This window comes from Protomyctophum parallelum (genome assembly GCF_964188405.1).
Source record: "Protomyctophum parallelum genome assembly, chromosome: 23".
Lineage (NCBI taxonomy): Eukaryota > Metazoa > Chordata > Actinopteri > Myctophiformes > Myctophidae > Protomyctophum > Protomyctophum parallelum.
This window is the reverse complement of record NC_139715.1, coordinates 3,856,684-3,874,859: the sequence shown is the minus strand read 5'-3', so window position 1 is coordinate 3,874,859 and position 18,176 is coordinate 3,856,684. Positions and strand designations below refer to the sequence as shown.

At 43.5% G+C, this 18,176-nt stretch overlaps 1 long non-coding RNA gene across 1 annotated transcript; it reads left to right on the top strand.

The window, feature by feature from the left end:
- The first annotated feature begins 10,951 nt into the window (after window positions 1-10,951).
- LOC310854292 lies at window positions 10,952-15,242 on the top strand. Its single transcript, XR_014568894.1, has 3 exons — window positions 10,952-11,026; window positions 13,512-13,573; window positions 14,883-15,242. It is a non-coding gene; the product is annotated as an uncharacterized lncRNA (long non-coding RNA).
- The last annotated feature ends 2,934 nt before the right edge of the window (window positions 15,243-18,176 follow it).

Sequence of the window (18,176 nt, the reverse complement as noted above, 5' to 3'; positions counted from 1 at the left end):
TTGTTGTGATCCGATCGTATCATCCACCATCTTGGTGCACCCGGAAGACGCACACAAGACCCAGAAGCCCTAGCAGCCCACAGCATGTGACGATTTCTGGTTTCGTCATCAAAGCGAAAGCATCTAGTCTCTATCTCCGCGACGAAGACGGAGTTTATTTTTATTTATTACAATACGGCGGATTAAACACATAAAACAAAAGGCGGGTATGTCGTATATAGCAACGACAATAACCTGGAGTAAGCCATTCCTGGCAGTTAACTGCTGTTAAATAGAGCATTGATTCAGTATTGACCATATTACTTTGAGGCAGCCGAGAGTCACGAAGAAAGAGCGTTTATGCATCTCCCTGTCCCTCTCTGGACCACGCACGCACGCACACACACAGGGGGGGGGGGGGGCAGCTATCTGAGCTATGGGAACAGGAGGAAGACATGGAACCTGGTGTCTAGAAAGGCGCTATACACAGCTCATTGGTCAGCACTCTTCATAGGCATGCAGCAGAGCCAATCACTATGCAGTGTCGTATCTTAGCAACTATTCCACCACGCTCCGGTCCAAAGACATTGAAAACACAAATGGATGCTGTTGACAGCCAAACATCTAATCTACCTCAGAGTCAGAACGTTCTAGTAGTGAGATAGAAGAAAAACTGTACAGTGCAGAGCTGAGTGGGGAAAAAGATTCGGTGGATTTTAATGAAACACAAGCTTTGCAGTTTGAAAGTGGATATCCAAGCTTTCCCTACAGCTGCGATGTTGGTGAGTTTAATGTCGTCGTTTAATACAAGCAGATCGCAGATGCAAATTGGATGAATGGGGAGTCAATGGATGGTATATGGCAAGTCACTTTATATCATTTTAATAAACCTAGAGTTGCAAATTGCAAAGGACTGTGCTGTCATGTGCCAGTTAGCCCTGACAGGGACACAGTTCCTTGTTCATCAAGCAACTCTAGACTGAGCAGTGGAAATTGGGGGGGTTTGACCGGTTGTAAATGCAGGAACGTTCATGTAGACCTATATGTTATGGTTGTAAATGCAGGAACGTTCATGTAGATGTTATGGTTGTAAATGCAGGAACGTTCATGTAGATGTTATGGTTGTAAAATGCAGGAACGTTCATGTAGATGTTATGGTTGTAAATGCAGGAACGTTCATGTAGATGTTATGGTTGTAAAATGCAGGAACGTTCATGTAGATGTTATGGTTGTAAATGCAGGAACGTTCATGTAGATGTTATGGTTGTAAAATGCAGGAACGTTCATGTAGATGTTATGGTTGTAAAATGCAGGAACGTTCATGTAGATGTTATGGTTGTAAAATGCAGGAACGTTCATGTAGATGTTATGGTTGTAAATGCAGGAACGTTCATGTAGATGTTATGGTTGTAAATGTAGGAACGTTCATGTAGATGTTATGGTTGTAAATGTAGGAACGTTCATGTAGATGTTATGGTTGTAAAATGCAGGAACGTTCATGTAGATGTTATGGTTGTAAATGTAGGAACGTTCATGTAGATGTTATGGTTGTAAATGCAGGAACGTTCATGTAGATGTTATGGTTGTAAATGCAGGAACGTTCATGTAGATGTTATGGTTGTAAATGCAGGAACGTTCATGTAGATGTTATGGTTGTGAAATGCAGGAACGTTCATGTAGATGTTATGGTTGTGAAATGCAGGAGCGTTCATGTAGATGTTATGGTTGTGAAATGCAGGAACGTTCATGTAGATGTTATGGTTGTAAATGCAGGAACATTTATGTAGACATATATGCTATGGTTGTAAATGCAGGAAGTGCAAACAGCAGCTTGAAGTTCCGTCATGACTGGTGATTAGGACAGTGTTGCCATGTCTGCTTATTTGAAGTGACTTTGGGCTTGTTTTTGAGTGGTGCAACCACTTCTACAAGCAGCAATGTCCGTGTACCTGTGTGTGTACCTGTGTACCTGTTGTCATGAGCACGAGTGTTGTGCGCATGCGTTAAATTGGGAGAGAGAGAGAGAGAGAGAGAGAGAGAGAGAGCCACTCGGTTCACACAAGTGTGATTTTTTTGAGTGTTGCAACCACACCCTTACGGAGCGCGGTGTGTGGGTGGCTGGGTGTGTCTGAGCACGAAAACAGCACGGTTGTTTTTCATCTCCTGTGCGCAACCTAACGCACACACAAACACACACGCACGTATTAACTGTATATATGATGCTTTCGGCTGTGCCAGTACAGTACAGTACAGTAGAGGGACTGCCACACGGTAACTGTCATTTCTCAACCGTTTCGGACGTGGGGCGGCACGCCGGGAACCGCCCCGGCCCCCTGGGCGCGTTCCTCCACACGGAGTTGCACCACTCACTTCACACGGGTGTGATTTTTTTCTGCAAAGTGGCTTGTTAATATTTGTAGTTGCGGTTTGTGGTATTCTGTGGTCTAAAGTGTATAGTTGTTGTTTATTTGGTCTTGTATATCTCGGCCACCGTTAACCCGGTCCATGCCAAATTTTGCACACACACTCCCTGGATGCCAACGATGAACCTCTGCCCCAAACTTTCCAGAACGGCCTGTTATAGCGCCACCAGGAGGCCGCTTTGTGCAAAACAAGTTTTTGCACAGTACACCTACAGATTTTGTCCAAACATCACGCAAATTGGTACACAGTCTCTCTAGAGCCATTCAACGAAACCGGTCTTTCAGATTTCTCAGACTCCATCCTGATTGGTTAAGATTGGCTTCCAAAGTTCACAGGAGTGCTCAGTTTCAAACAAAATGCTGCAAATCATGAACACATCGCGTGATTTCCGTGAAATTGTGCACCCACATTCCCACTAGGCCTAGGACGAAATGCCACATGAACAATTTCAACTCAGCCTCAAGGTGGCGCTATAACTGGCCGAAAAGTGTTTTTACCTCTAACTGCACGGATCTGTGGATAACTTTGTATGCCAACTCCCTAGAGGCCAAGGAAAAACCTTTGCCTGGAATTTTTCACATCTGCTCTTTATAGCGCCACCAGGAGGCCCACATATGTAAAACACATTTTCTATTATTACTCCTTCAGATTTTATCCAAATTTCACGCAAATCGGTACACATGATCTCCATAGTCATGTGATCAAGACAGGTTTGTTTGATTTCTCATATTCCATCCTGATTGGCCACGATTGGCTCCTACAGTTTTCAGGAGTAGCCCGCTTTGTACAAATCGCCACAACTCCTCAACGCAGCGTCCGATTGCGATGAAACTGTGCACGCATATTCCCACTAGGCTGAGGAAGAAATCCTGGTGGAGACCTGTGCCCAGAAGGGCACTTTTTCTAGTTTGGTGTTGTTTCTAAAGTGTAGTTGTTTATTTGGTCTTGTTTCTAAAGTGTAGTTGTTTATTTGGTCTTGTTTCTAAAGTGTAGTTGTTTATTTGGTCTTGCTTCTAAAGTGTAGTTGTTTATTTTGTCTTGTTTCTAAAGTGTCGTTGTTTATTTGGTCTTGTTTCTAAAGTGTAGTTGTTTATTTGGTCTTGTTTCTAAAGTGTAGTTGTTTATTTGGTCTTGTTTCTAAAGTGTAGTTGTTTATTTGGTCTTGTTTCTAAAGTGTAGTTGTTTTTTTGGTCTTGTTTCTAAAGTGTAGTTGTTTATTTGGTCTTGTTTCTAAAGTGTAGTTGTTTATTTGGTCTTGTTTCTAATGTGTAGTTGTTTATTTGGTCTTGTTTCTAATGTGTAGTTGTTTATTTGGTCTTGTTTCTAAAGTGTAGTTTATTTGGTCTTGTTTCTAAACTGTAGTTGTTTATTTGGTCTTGTTTCTATAACGAAACAATTTAAATAGGCCTAGGCCTACTGCAGGCATTACTACACAAACAACGTTGGATTCGTACAGTGCAGAATGCAGATAAGTGTATGTTCTTATTATAATTGTGAGTTTGTTTTTTAACATGCAGCGTGAGTCTGCGAGAGCCGATCTACAAGCTCACAACGCATTGCTGCCGAGAGTGAAGCGCAATCATGCATGCTAGAAATATCCTAATAAATAAATAAAAAGGTGTCGGGCTCGGGGGCAGTTTCTGTATGGGACTCTAGGCAAACTTGCCTCTAGAATGCATGCATATAGGCATACACAAGTGATACTTTATATAGGCTATATCATTTTTTATGTCCTGACCAATGTTGGGGACACATGCCTACATATTTTATCTGAGATTTGGGAACTTTTTATTGATTCAGCATGAAGACTAAAGCCTTCTACGCAAAGCGTATGGCCTTAAGACTACCATGAGAGCTGGCGTAGCTATGTGGCAGAGTTTCCGACCAAGCAACGTCACCGTCAAGTTCACGGAGATGGCCATGAATTCCCACGCAATGTGGGAATCCACGTAAATGCCTGTCCACTCACGTAACATCACGTCATGAGCGTACACGCCGTTGTGCATGAGGACCAGTGAGTTCTGTCCAATGAGGTGGAGTTTACAGTACACTCCTTCCAATGAGAAAAGGTTACATTTCTTCTTTGTTCAACAGCTGTGCCTCATCCAGAGAAGACCATGGCTTCCTCTCACGGAGATTCTCTACAGGTTGGTTTACTGGCAAATAGCAGCTCAAAATAAGGTCCACTGTTACAATTGGTTGCAAAATAATAATGCCTGCTACTCATTTCTTTAGGGCTCGTCTGTGAAGATATTGAAGGCCAACAAGTTGAAACTGATCAAGTGGCTCAGATCAGATCTCCACATTCTACAGCATGCTCATAGTGAGGGAATTATTAATACAAGAATTTATAATCGCCTGATGGATATAGAACAGCGAGAAAAGGCTTGTATTAAACTTATCGATGCAGTGATTAGTAGAGGAGAGGGAACTTCATCTCAGTTCCTTACACTTCTCAAAGAGCCAGAGGTTCTCGACACGTATCCACAACTCAAGGAATGGAATCCTTCTGCTGCGCTGTGAGGTAAGAAAGTAAAGAAAAGGCGCTTAATTGTATTTGTTGTGCCAGGTGGATGTAACGTCTACTTTGTTTGACTGCATAATTCATTGAAAGTATGAAAAGTTTATCTTAATGTCTAATGTAACACACACACACACACGGAGACGGACCCAATATGATGATGTGTCTCCACTCTAACCAATCACTGTCTCACATCTCAGCTTTAGAAGAGAAGGCAAGACGAGAGAGAGCTGCCAAACTGAGAGGTAAGTTGTGTGCGTGTGTGCGTGCGTGCCTCACAGTTAGACAAAGATATTTATTATAGTTGTGTTCACTAACACTACTTCTAGAAGGACATACTTAGCTTAGGATTCCTAACTGTTTAGTAGAATGATTAATTGGCAGCAATCATAGAGAGAGCCTCTGAGAGTACATGCAGTCCTGTACACTGTGTTTATAGCCTCCATTTACTACTACTAATACCATCTGTACACTGTGTTTATAGCCTCCATTTACTACTACTAATACCATCTGTACACTGTTTATAGCCTCCATTTACTAATACCATCATACCAGAGAGGGGTATGTTCTCTCTGGGCAAAGCTGTTAAAGATGGAATGTGCTTTGTTCACTACAGGTCTGTTGGAGAAAACATCAGGGTATGAAGACCAGCTTCAACGCAACATGAGCAGTACATATCTGAGTGTAAGGTTGGGTACAATGCTCATGGTCGTGTTCGAAAATATCTTCATCCGGCTCTACAATGTAGACATCGAAAACACAGACATCCACAGCCACCATGAGGTCAGACAGATGGAGATGAAGAAGGCAGGAGAGGGAACCCTAATCCAACTCATTGAAATGTTCAAAGACCATTCTGGAGTAATCATAAGAACAGTGCTGACCGTTGGCTGTGCAGGAATTGGCAAAACTTTCCTCGTGCACAAATATCTGTCTGACTGGGCCAATAAATGTTTCCCCCAAGACCCACACCTCGTGTTCCCGCTCAAGTTCCGCCAGTTAAATATGCTCAAGGGGAAAACGTTTCGTTTGGCACAGCTAATTCACCACTGCATCGTGGAAACCAGATTCATTGAGGAAGACATTCTTAATGACATCTTTAACGAATTGCAGAAGTCAGTAGACTACAACAAGAGCCCCTTCAAAGTCATGATTGTTATGGATGGATTTGATGAATTTTTTTCCCAGTTCGATTTCGAAACAGATTTTGGACCCATGAACTTGGTGGATTCGTACCCAGTGGAACATCTGCTTGTAAACCTCATCAAGGGAGAGCTGCTCCCCTCTGCTCACATCTGGATAACCTCACGACCTGCACCATCCAATCAGATCCCTAAGGCGTTTGTTAGCAGGATCACAGAAGTGCGAGGGTTCATCGAAGATGACCAGAAGAAGGAGTTCTTCACGAAGAGCATCGGTGATGAGAACAAGGCCAGCTCAATCTACTCACGCATCCAGAAATCAAAGATCCTCCACACCATGTGTGAAATCCCAGTCTTCTGTTGGTTCCTTGCTAGAGTTATGAAGAACACAGGGATGACAGAGCTGCCCAAAACCCTGGTTGAGCTGTTCTGCCACTTCCTGATGGGCGAGACACTGCGGGAGAAGATGAAGAATACACTAGGCAAGGCAGACAAAGAGGAGCTCATAAATGATGCAGGAAACATTCTTCTGATGCTGGGAAACCTGGCGTTTGACCAACTGGACAAAGGACGAATCATTTTCTATGAGAAAGACATGAAAGCGTGTGGTCTTGATGTGATCAAGAACTTGCTGATCTCAGGCTTTTGCACAACCTTCTTCAAAGAAGACGACACGTTCTTCGAACAAACGGTCTACTGCTTCATTCATCTGAGCCTCCAGGAGTTTCTGGCTGCAGTCTACCTGTACCACTGTTTCACTCAGAAGAACACGGAGGTCCTGAAGACATTCCTGGGAGATGGTGACAACAGTACAGTCCTGAAGACATTCCTCGGAGTCAGCCATTTCAACAGTGACATTTCGCTGTCTGACTTCCTGAAGGCTGCTATGAAGAAATCCCTGAAGAGTGAGAGTGGCCACCTGGACCTCTTTGTCCGCTTCCTTCATGGTCTCTCACTGCAGTCCAACCAGAGTCTGTTAGGAGGTCTGCTGGGTCAGACAGAGAACAGTCCAGAGGAGATCCAGAGAGTCATCGACAACCTGAAGGAGATGAATGATCGTGATGCCTCTCCTGACAGATGTATCAACATCTTCCACTGTCTGATGGAGATGAACGACCCGTCAGTCAGTCGGGGGATCCAACAGTACCTGGAGTCAGAGAGCAGCTCAGGGAAGGAACTCTCTGTGCCCCAGTGTTCAGCTCTGGCCTCCATGCTGCAGATGTCAGAGGAGGTTCTGGAGGAGTTGGACCTGCAGAAATACAACACAGACCAGGCGGGGCGACGGAGACTGGTCCCAGCTGTGAGCAACTGCAAAACGGCCAGGTTAGTAGTCATAAGAATATAATCATGTTAGAGCAGCTTTCATTCATTCAATCATTCATTCATTCATTCATTCATTCAAAATAATGTACACATTGTCATTGTGACAAATGGTCATTGGTCATTACGTTTACACGTTACTTAATACATTTAAATGTAAGTTCCATGCATTCCATCTATCTTCCAGTTCTCTGTTCTTACTGACATCCTGCTAATGTCTGAATAACTAGATTGAAGATATTTTAGGTGCCTTTCACACCTAACGTTTGCTTACAAGGTCTGGATCAAGACCAAATGTTTACGTTGTTGCATTTTGCATTAGGTCTGCTTAGCGTTCACAGAGGACATTGTTAAGCAAACCAAAATATTTAACAAATGTCATGCGGTCGTACAGGCTGTTCATCTGTTGACAGAACATTTCTTCACTTCACTGTCAGAGTGGAGCAACAGCAGCGAGTTGTTATTTTCATTATTTAATGTTTGTATTCCAATCAAATGAAAACAGTGGAATGTTGATAATGATAACATTTTGGCCCAATCCCAATTCCTTTTTTAACCCTACCCCTCAGCCCTTGCCCCTTCCCCTTGTCCCTACATAATGAGTGTCAAGGGGTAGGGAGATAAATCATCCCCCTAGGAATTGGAATGTCCCTAAATATTGAACGTCCCTTGTAGAAATTGATATACAACCTGTTCTCAGAAAATAGCTGATCTGCAAGCTCACTACAGGCCAGTGGTCCCCAAACTTTGATGGCATTTCTGTCTCTAGGACCCCCAATTTATATTGTAAAATCAATGTTAATTAACTCTGAGAGTGTACAAACTATCATTTAGCCCATAACCCACTTTGGAAACTACTTTCCATTTGATTTAAGCTGTAGAGATGGAACGTAAATATTGTAATTTTGTCTCATGTTGGTAGCCCATGTATGTAATTCAGCTAGATATAGCTCATTCTGACACCTGCTCAACAGTTGTACCTGATTCATTGATTATTGTATTAACAGTTTGTATAGCATGGGTACAAATATATATACAGGGTTAGAAAAAGGAAAAACAATTTACAGTATAGAAAGAAGGGGCTGTGGTCACTGTTCATTGTTTTTAATATCATTAAGAACAGAGTCATTTTCTATCAATGAAAATGCCATTGTGATTCATCTCCATCCAATGTACAGTCTGTACAGCAGCTTGCAATCTGTTCAGTAGCTGGTTTGCCTGGGGAAAAAACACCATTGCTAATTAGTTATGCAAGTTTTGCAACTTGTGGGGATTAGTTTAACATTGGTCATGATAAAACCATAGCTATCACTGCAGCGAGTAGCCAACGTTATGCAGTGACAGCGTTATGTAGGTACAGTAGGCTATTTCACGGCTTTTAAGAGCTCCAAAAGCAGAATGTTGACATATCGTGGTCTGGGGGGTCGGACTGATGCCTGCTAATAAGCTATAGCTTGCATCCGAGTTGTATCACCGGCGCACCGGCGATAAATAAAAAAGAATAAAGCGCCGATGCGGCGCCAAATGAATGGGTAACGTTGTATGAATGCAACGCCGTATCATATCGTTAGTTCACGTGAAGTAACGTTAACCTTTGCTAGAGATTGCGATATTTTTGGCGATGCAGATTGTTAATACATTCAAATAATATTGGTTATTATAATATTTTTCCATAATAAAGGACATAAAAGGCTTCTTACCTCGTCCGCCTTTCAGCCCTCAGTGATGTTGCTCCGTTTGAAGTCCCGTCGAGATATCCCTTCAAACAAAGGGGATTCTACCCCTCACCCTCGGCCCTTCCCCTCCATCCAAAGACAATTGAGATAACCCTTCCCCCTCACGTGAACGCGCATAAGCAAGGGAAAGGGCTAAGGGCCAGGACGAAGGGGGGAATTGGGATTGGGCCTTAAATTCAATATGCCTCTTATTTGCTTAGTCAAAAAAGTATCCACACACACACATTTCAGACAGCTCCACAGGGAACCTCTTTGACAGTGAACGTGGTCTGTTCTGTTTTGATCATCTCTGATTTTTGATTTTACATTTAATCTGTAATTACAGACTTGCTGGCTGTAACCTCAAGAAGGAACACATTGAAGTTGTGGCTTCAGCTCTCAGCTCCAATCCGTCCCATTTGAGAGAACTGGACTTGAGTGGAAACGTCTTGAAGGATTCCGGAGTGGATCTCATCTGTGCTGCACTGAAGAGCCCAAACTGTTGTCTGGAGATTCTCAGGTCAGATTAATTTACCATTTTTATTTTCATTTGGTTACGTTCTGTTATAGTAAGTGATTATAATGCAATTATTATGGAGGTGGTACTTTATTTGAAGTGAGGATAAGGTTTGATATCATGGTAACTCACACTGACCTTAATATTGATAAGATACAGTGACTAATGTATGTAGTCTTTATGCTGAGATACTACATTTAACCCATTTTGGGCGGGAACCCCTTTTGGTGTCAGAAAAATCGAAGAATGACTGACATAGAAACATAGCTTTTTCAGAAAACTGTCAGGATGTAGAAGACATTTTTAGAATCTGATCTCAGGTCAGAATGGTTTAAAACACTAAACACCTCTGATGACACTATGAGTGGTTGAATGTGTTCTGTCAGAGTGTCATCCCCTAGTTTTTTAATGATATTTATATTAATGTTAATTCTTAATTGGTGTTGAGTATCAGGGGCGTAACTAGACATCAGTAAGCCCCCGCGCAGGCTGGTCAGCCCCCGACAGTTTGATCAAAATGCACAAAACATTCTAAACATGAACTTTGGATCAATATCTAAAAACCCAGTGGGAGAGAAGGTTTTATGTGGAAAACTTATGCTGCATGAGCCAACGGAAATTGTATGGCAGGAATATGTATTTTCTTCATCTTAAAATCTCTCTCTCTCTCTCTCTCTCTCTCTCTCTCTCTTTTCTCTCCCCCCCCCCCCCCCCTCATCTGGTTGTATTCTTCATTTAGTCTGAAGAACTGCTGGTTGTCGGAGAGAAGCTGTGAAGTTCTGGCCTCGGCTCTCGCCTCCAATCCTTCCCATTTGAGAGAATTAGACCTGACTTTGAACAACCTGCAGGACTCTGGAATTGAGCTTCTATGTGCCGGAGTGAAGAGTCCACGTTGTCACCTGCAGACTCTGAGGTAAATTATCCTGTGTGGATCTGTACTGCAGACTCTGAGGTAAATAGAGTTTTATTCTGTGTGGATCTGTACTGTAGACTCTGAGGTAAATAGAGTTTTATTCTGTGTGGATCTGTACTGCAGACTCTGAGGTAAATAGAGTTTTATTCTGTGTGGATCTGTACTGCAGACTCTGAGGTAAATAGAGTTTTATTCTGTGTGGATCTGTACTGCAGACTCTGAGGTAAATAGAGTTTTATTCTGTGTGGATCTGTACTGCAGACTCAGAGGTAAATAGAGTTTTTCTCTGTACTGGATCATCAACAGCAGTTTGTTAAAGTGTGGATATCTCTGCAGGTTGTCAGGCTGTGCGATCACAGAGAAAGGCTGTTCTTCTCTGGCTTCAGCTGTAGCCCTCAACCCCTCCTCCCACCTGAAGCATGTGGACCTCAGCCGTAACCACCCAGGAGGAGATGCTGAGCAGACGCTGCTCTCTGCTGGACTGGAGACTGTCAAGTGAGTCGACTTGGACTGTGTCCATCCATCTTGGTTAAAAATAGGTCAGGCCTAAATGGAATTAGTTTACAAACTCTTATAGATTAGGCTATCCGATCATCATATTAAATCAGTATGCTACTATGCACATGCCATGTTAGCTATACAGTTTATAGAGTAGTATTTAAACAATATGAAGAAAGTCTCCAGCACTTGGATCCCCGCACACATTGACAGCCCTCCATGTTTACAGACAGACAGACAGACAGACAGACAGCTCTGTACACTGCAGTGTTTTTGTGTTAACTTAATGTACTCATCTGACCATATTTTCATTCTCCTCATTCGATCACGTCTATTCACGGTAACGGGACATCTCGCTGCATAAAATATCCCTTCTCCGTCTCCAACTTTACTCCTCATTCAACCGCCACATTGTCTGCTTAATTTCCTTTATTTGATGTGATTCATTCCCACCTGCACCGAATCGAAATCAAGTGCGATTGGAGGCGAAGCGAAAACCCCGTTTTTTGGCGGAGTAGAATGCGGTTCTTTGATTAGGATTCGAATGAGGCTTCACACCTGCCAAACGAAGCGCACATTCCGACAATGTGCATCAGGATTGGTTTTAATCGCAGTAAAGCTTTCTGGTGTGAAGGCGACCTTAGACTGACTCTGTAGTTTTGGGTGTACATATTTTAGTATGTCGGATGCAAACCTATCTCTGTTTTTATTTTCTCTGCAATAAATCGGTGCTTTTGAACACAGTGTACGTCTGTGTGTGGGCTTTACAAATATGAAACCAAATAAAAGTATCCCTGTTTTTATTTATTACATTAGCATTATGTTATACTTTAGCTATTGAAAAATAGCAGATCTACAAGCTCATAGCGCGCCTATTTTCTTTGTTGCTATTTGATCATTTTTAAATCATTAGAATGCGGCGCACATCTTTGAATATATATTCTTTCAGAGCGAACATTTTCACTCAAATCTTTGCTTCTGTGGTATCCCTAAAACAACATATTTTCAGATGGGGGTCCGCAGCCAAATACAGATAATTCTGTGGGTTCTTGACATGAAAAAGGCTGAGCAACACTGACGATATAGAAGGTTTTTCAGAAAACTATCAGGATTTAGAAGACATTTTTTTTATTTCGACGTCAGGCTTAAATGGGTTAAAAGACACTTCTGACCAAATCTCCTAACCTTCGTATATAACAATATTGTGTTGTAGAGAAACAGGCAAACGTTGATCAAAATAATAATTATTCTACATTCTCTAATTGTGGAGACTTCTTTTAAATTAATTAATGCAGATGTTTAACAGTAATTTAACTCTTGAGAGCGTAAAATGAAACCAAATGCACCCGGGAGGGTCTCAAGAGTTAAAGATCTGTAAGGGTCCACTTTGTTACCAACTCTCCATCATTTAGTTGGCACCAGTCTATATATCGGAACTTGTAGCTCCCAAAGTATCGACAAGGGCCCTGAGGTCGACTGACCAGTCACTTCTCAAGTTCCCTAAATCAAAGCTGAAATCCCGCCCGGGGGGGAATAGGTCATTTCCCGTTGTAGCGTCTACACTGTGGAATGAACTTCCACCTCATGGCAGAGCTTCTCAGTCCTTGTCTGTGTTTAAATCACGTCTGAAAACTCACTTGTACTCCTTGGCATTTGAACATACTGATTAAGAGTTGCTGCTTCCACTGCATTGTGTCCTTATGTTGCCCTGTTTATGTATTGTTGTTGTTGTTGCTTTTTTCTTTGATATTTTAGTATTTCTTTGTGTACAGCACTTTGTTTCAACCTTGTTGTATAAGAATGTGCTTTATAAATAAAGTGGATTGGATTGGCCCACCTGGAGCCCCCTTAACCCATTTAGGCCTGACGTCGAAATTAAGATGTCTTGTGACATGACAGTTTCCTGAAAAACCTATATTTCTACAGTATATCAGTGGTGCTCAAACTATTTCATATCAAGTAGCCTACCCCGGAAATTGGTCACTGAAGCAAATATTTGAGTTAAAAACGTTCGCTCTGAAAGACTATATATTCAAAGATTTGCACCACATTTTCACGATTTTTCAAAGATAGAAGATCTACAAGCTTGTAGATCTGCTATTTTTCAATAGCTAAAGTATAACATAATGCTTAACCCATTTAGGCCTGACGTCGGGAAAAAAAAGTTCACTCTGAAAAAATATATATTCAAAGATTTGTGCCACATTTTCACGATTCAAAAAAATAGCAGACCTACAAGCTCGTAGCGCGCCAATCTGTGGTGCACTATAAGCTTGTAGATCTGCTATTTTTCAATAGCTAAAGTATAACATGATGCATAAGGACCACTCGTTGTCCCCGGACCACTGGTTGAGAACCACTGCTTTATTCAATAAATGTTTAATGGTGAATGTGAGCTGAAGAGTCTTAATGAAGTGATGCATGTTCATACTCTCTGTATCATTCAATGGTAATAGAAATGTTTTATCATTTCTTCCTACAGTGTGAATCATGGAGGAGAACACTGGATAGATCACTGGATTAATCCTCGACTCCTTTCAAGATGTGAGTGTCTGTCTGTCTGTCTGTCTGTCTGTCTGTCTGTCTGTCTGTCTGTCTGTCTGTCTGTCTGTCTGTCTGTCTGTCTGTCTGTCTGTCTGTCTGTCTGTCTGCCTGCCTGCCTGCCTGCCGCGCTACAAGTCTCTGAACTGGGGACCCCCCACAATAATCATAACTGAACTGGGGACCCCCCACAATAATCATAACTGAACTGGGGACCCCCCACAATAATCATAACTGAACTGGGGACCCCCCACAATAATCATATCTGAACTGGGGACCCCCCACAATAATCATAACTGACCTGGGGACCCCCCACAATAATCATATCTGACCTGGGGACCCCCCACAATAATCATAACTGAACTGGGGACCCCCCACAATAATCATAACTGAACTGGGGACCCCCCACAATAATCATATCTGACCTGGGGACCCCCCACAATAATCATATCTGACCTGGGGACCCCCCACGATAATCATAACTGAACTGGGGACCCCCCACAATAATCATAACTGAACTGGGGACCCCCCACAATAATCATAACTGAACTGGGGACCCCCCACAATAATCATAACTGAACTGGGGACCCCCCACAATAATTCATAACTGAACTGGGGACCCCCCACAATAATATTGGGATCCCAATCCACAGGTTGAGAACCAGTGGTACAGAGCCCTGAGAGACACCGGTCGATGAAGGGTTAAGGCTGTGTGTGTGTGTGTGTGTGTCCATGCACATCTTCGTGTGTGTGTACGTGCGTGCGCCCGTGCACATATTCGTGTGTATGTACGTGCATGTGCACATCTTCATATGTGTACGTGCGTGTGTGCACATCTTAATGTCTGTGTGTGCACGTGCCCATGCACATCTTCGTGTGTGTGTGTGTGCGCGCCTGTGCACATCATGTGTGTACGTGCGTGTGCCTGTGCAGATCTTCGTGTGTGTGTGTGTATGTGTGTGTGTGTGCATGCATATGTGTGTGTGTGTGCGTGCACATCTTCACGTGTGTGTGTGTGTGCATGTGTGTGTGTGTGTGTACGTGCTAATGTGTGTGTGTGTGTGTGTACGTGCGTGTGCCTGTGCACATCTTCGTGTGAGTGTGTGTGCCCGTGCACATCTCCATGTGTGTGTGTGTGTGTGTACGTGCATCTACGTGCATGTGTCCGTGCACATCTTCGTGTGTGTACGTGCATGTGCCTGTGCACATCTTCGTGTGTGTGTGTGGGTGTGTGTGTGTGTGTGTGTGTGTGTGTGTGTGTGTCAGTCAGTGAATAATGTATTTAATGTTTACTGTGTTGTTTTCTCATCAGATTCCCAGCGTCTCACACTGGACACAAACACAGCACACTGTAGCCTCACTCTGTCTGAGGACAACAGGAAGGTCACATATGTGATGGGACAGAGACATCAGTATCCTGATCATCCTCAGAGGTTTGATGGACCGAGGCAGGTTCTGAGTGCAGAGAGTGTGAGCGAACGCTGCTACTCTGAGGTAGAGTGCAGTGGAACGGTTCAGATAGCAGGGACTGACAGAAGAATCAGCAGGAAAGGACGTGGTGCTTCCTGTGGGCTTGGAGGCAGTGTCATGTCCTGGAGTCTGGAGTGTTATGGTAACCGTTACTCTGTCAGCCACAATGGGAAGAGGACTGTACTCCCTGTCCCCTCTGGACGCCCCAAAGGGGTCTGCAGAGTAGCACTGTATGTGGACCGTCCCGCTGGGACTCTGTCCTTCTATGACGTGTCCTCAGAGGACACTCTGACCCGCCTGCACACCTTCCAGACCACGTCCTCTGAACCGCTATGTGTTGGGTTCGGGTTGATGACGTCTGGCTCCTCAGCGTTTCTGTGTGAGCACAGATAGAGTCTCTATGCGACGGTCACATCAGGTCGCCATGGTTACTCCACATGTGACATCATCATCATGATGATGATGTCGGCAGAGAGCGGCAGAGAGCGGCACTCTTGACTGTCATCATGCATCATAATGATGACAACGTCAGCCAATCAAATCATTGCATTCCGTGGTACACACACACACACACACACACACACAGCTGTGCCGCTCACAGGCAGCTTGTAGACCCCCTGAAGGACCACCTGGGACCCCCTCAAGGACTCTGGAACCCCCTCAAGACCCCTGGAACCCCCTCAAAGACACCTGTAACCCCCCCCCCCCCCCCCCCCAAGGAACCCCCCCCCCCCTCAAGGAACCCTGTAAGGGACCCCCATCTGAACATGTGTTGTACCAGGGACCCCCATCTGAACATGTGTTGTACCGGGGACCCCCATCTGAACGTGTGTTGTACCAGGGACCCCCATCTGAACATGTGTTGTACCAGGGACCCCCATCTGAACATGTGTTGTACCAGGGACCCCCAAGGACCAGTGACCCCCAAGGAACCCCCCCCCCCCCCCTCAAGGAACCCTGTAAGGGACCCCCATCTGAACATGTGTTGTACCAGGGACCCCCATCTGAACATGTGTTGTACCGGGGACCCCCATCTGAACGTGTGTTGTACCAGGGACCCCCATCTGAACATGTGTTGTACCAGGGACCCCCATCTGAACATGTGTTGTACCAGGGACCCCCATCTGAACATGTGTTGTACCGGTGACCCCCATCTGAACATGTGTTGTACCAGGGACCCCCATCTGAACATGTGTTGTACCAGGGACCCCCCATCTGAACATGTGTTGTACCAGGGACCCCCATCTGAACATGTGTTGTACCAGGGACCCCCATCTGAACATGTGTTGTACCAGGGACCCCCATCTGAACATGTGTTGTACCAGGGACCCCCATCTGAACGTGTGTTGTACCAGGGACCCCCATCTGAACATGTGTTGTACCAGGGAGTCAGGGACCCCATCTGAACATGTGTTGTACCGTGGACCCCCATCTGAACATGTGTTGTACCGGGGACCCCCCAGCTGAACATGTGTTGTACCAGGGACCCCCATATGAACATGTGTTGTACCAGGGACCCCCATCTGAACATGTGTTGTACCAGGGACCCCCATCTGAACATGTGTTGTACCAGGGACCCCCATCTGAACGTGTGTTGTATAATTATGTTGTTTTATTGTTATTCTCATTCTTATGTGATTGTATATAATCATTTGTATCATCTCCGCCAGGCCGAAGGCATAGCCAAGACTATACGGTTCGCCCTCTGTCAGAAACATTGGCCTGTTATAGCGCCACCAGGAGGCCGATTTCTTATTTGTTTAATTACCCGTACAGAATATGGTTCACATCATAAGCCTGAGTAGTAGGTTTTTCTTTTTTACCCATTCAGGACAGGAATCCCTTTTGGTGTTTCAAGCATTAAGGTCATCCAAATAACATATTAAACATTGTGAATATTATATTAATTGTGGATCATGGTAAATGCAGGGTCACCATCATAATAAAAAATAATAAAGAGTTTGATATTATAAATGAGCACTTTACGAAGAGGTTTCAGGTTCCAAAGTAAACCATGGAGGAGTGAGACAAAGCAAAATTTAAATATAAATGACACAGAAACGTTGACTGTTCTGGGGGTAAAGTTTAGTAATGAATCCAGCTATGAAAAGAACTGGGATGGTAAAGATAAAGAAATGAAGGATGAATTAGAAACATGGGAAAATAGGTCATGTTGTTATGGAACAAAGATAATAATGATCAAAACATATGTTTTGGCAAAACTGCTATTTTTGGCAACTATATTTCCTCCTACGGACCAGACACTGAAAAAATTTAATAAAACAATGGTTAATTTTATATGGGGAACCACTAGAGAAGTTACCAAAAGAAACCTATTATATAAGAGTAAAACATATGGAGGCCTTGGGGCTGTGGACTTGGGACTTAAACTAAAGATTTAATTTTGTAAACACATAGCATCTGGTTTTAAACGAAGGGCTATATGGATAGGGGACACTGAGCTGGACCAAAAAGAAGGGCCGGGCAAGGAGCTCAGTGCCTTATTTTAAAGTCATGTATGGTGATTTGTTGTCAAACTCTGCACATTTAAATATTGACTGGACTGATATGACTAGTAAATGTATATAGACTATGGTAAGATATGTGATGACTTATATGGTGGCATTTTTCCCTACGAATATCTGGATGAAAATCAAAAGCGGGTGTGTATTAAAAAATATTAGTAGTAAAAATATCTCTGAAAAGAAGAGAGACGTCATGTGGCTGGTCTCTGTGATGAGACCAGCTGTACGAGCAGTTGTAAAATGGAGCTGCTTCGTTAGAACCGTTAAATGCCCAATTTTAAATTGTGGTGCAGACGAGACAATTGAGCACCTGATGGTGGACTGCCAAAGGTCTAGCTTTGTATGGGGGAAAATGCCACAAATTGGTTTTAAAATTAAGATCAACTATGATGTGTTCGAGGAAAGAATGTCTGCTGAAGAACTGGACTGTTATTTGCACCGTTGTAAACAAACTGTGGAAAACCAGGTGTGCCATGGAGGTAATCCACCAGGAGGCCATCTCGGGAGAGGTGGTCTTCAAACAAATCCAAACTGAACTAAAAAGACAAAGAACTCTTGACGCGCGAAAAAATAAACTGACACCATGGCACCTATTAACATTGTAAAAAAAA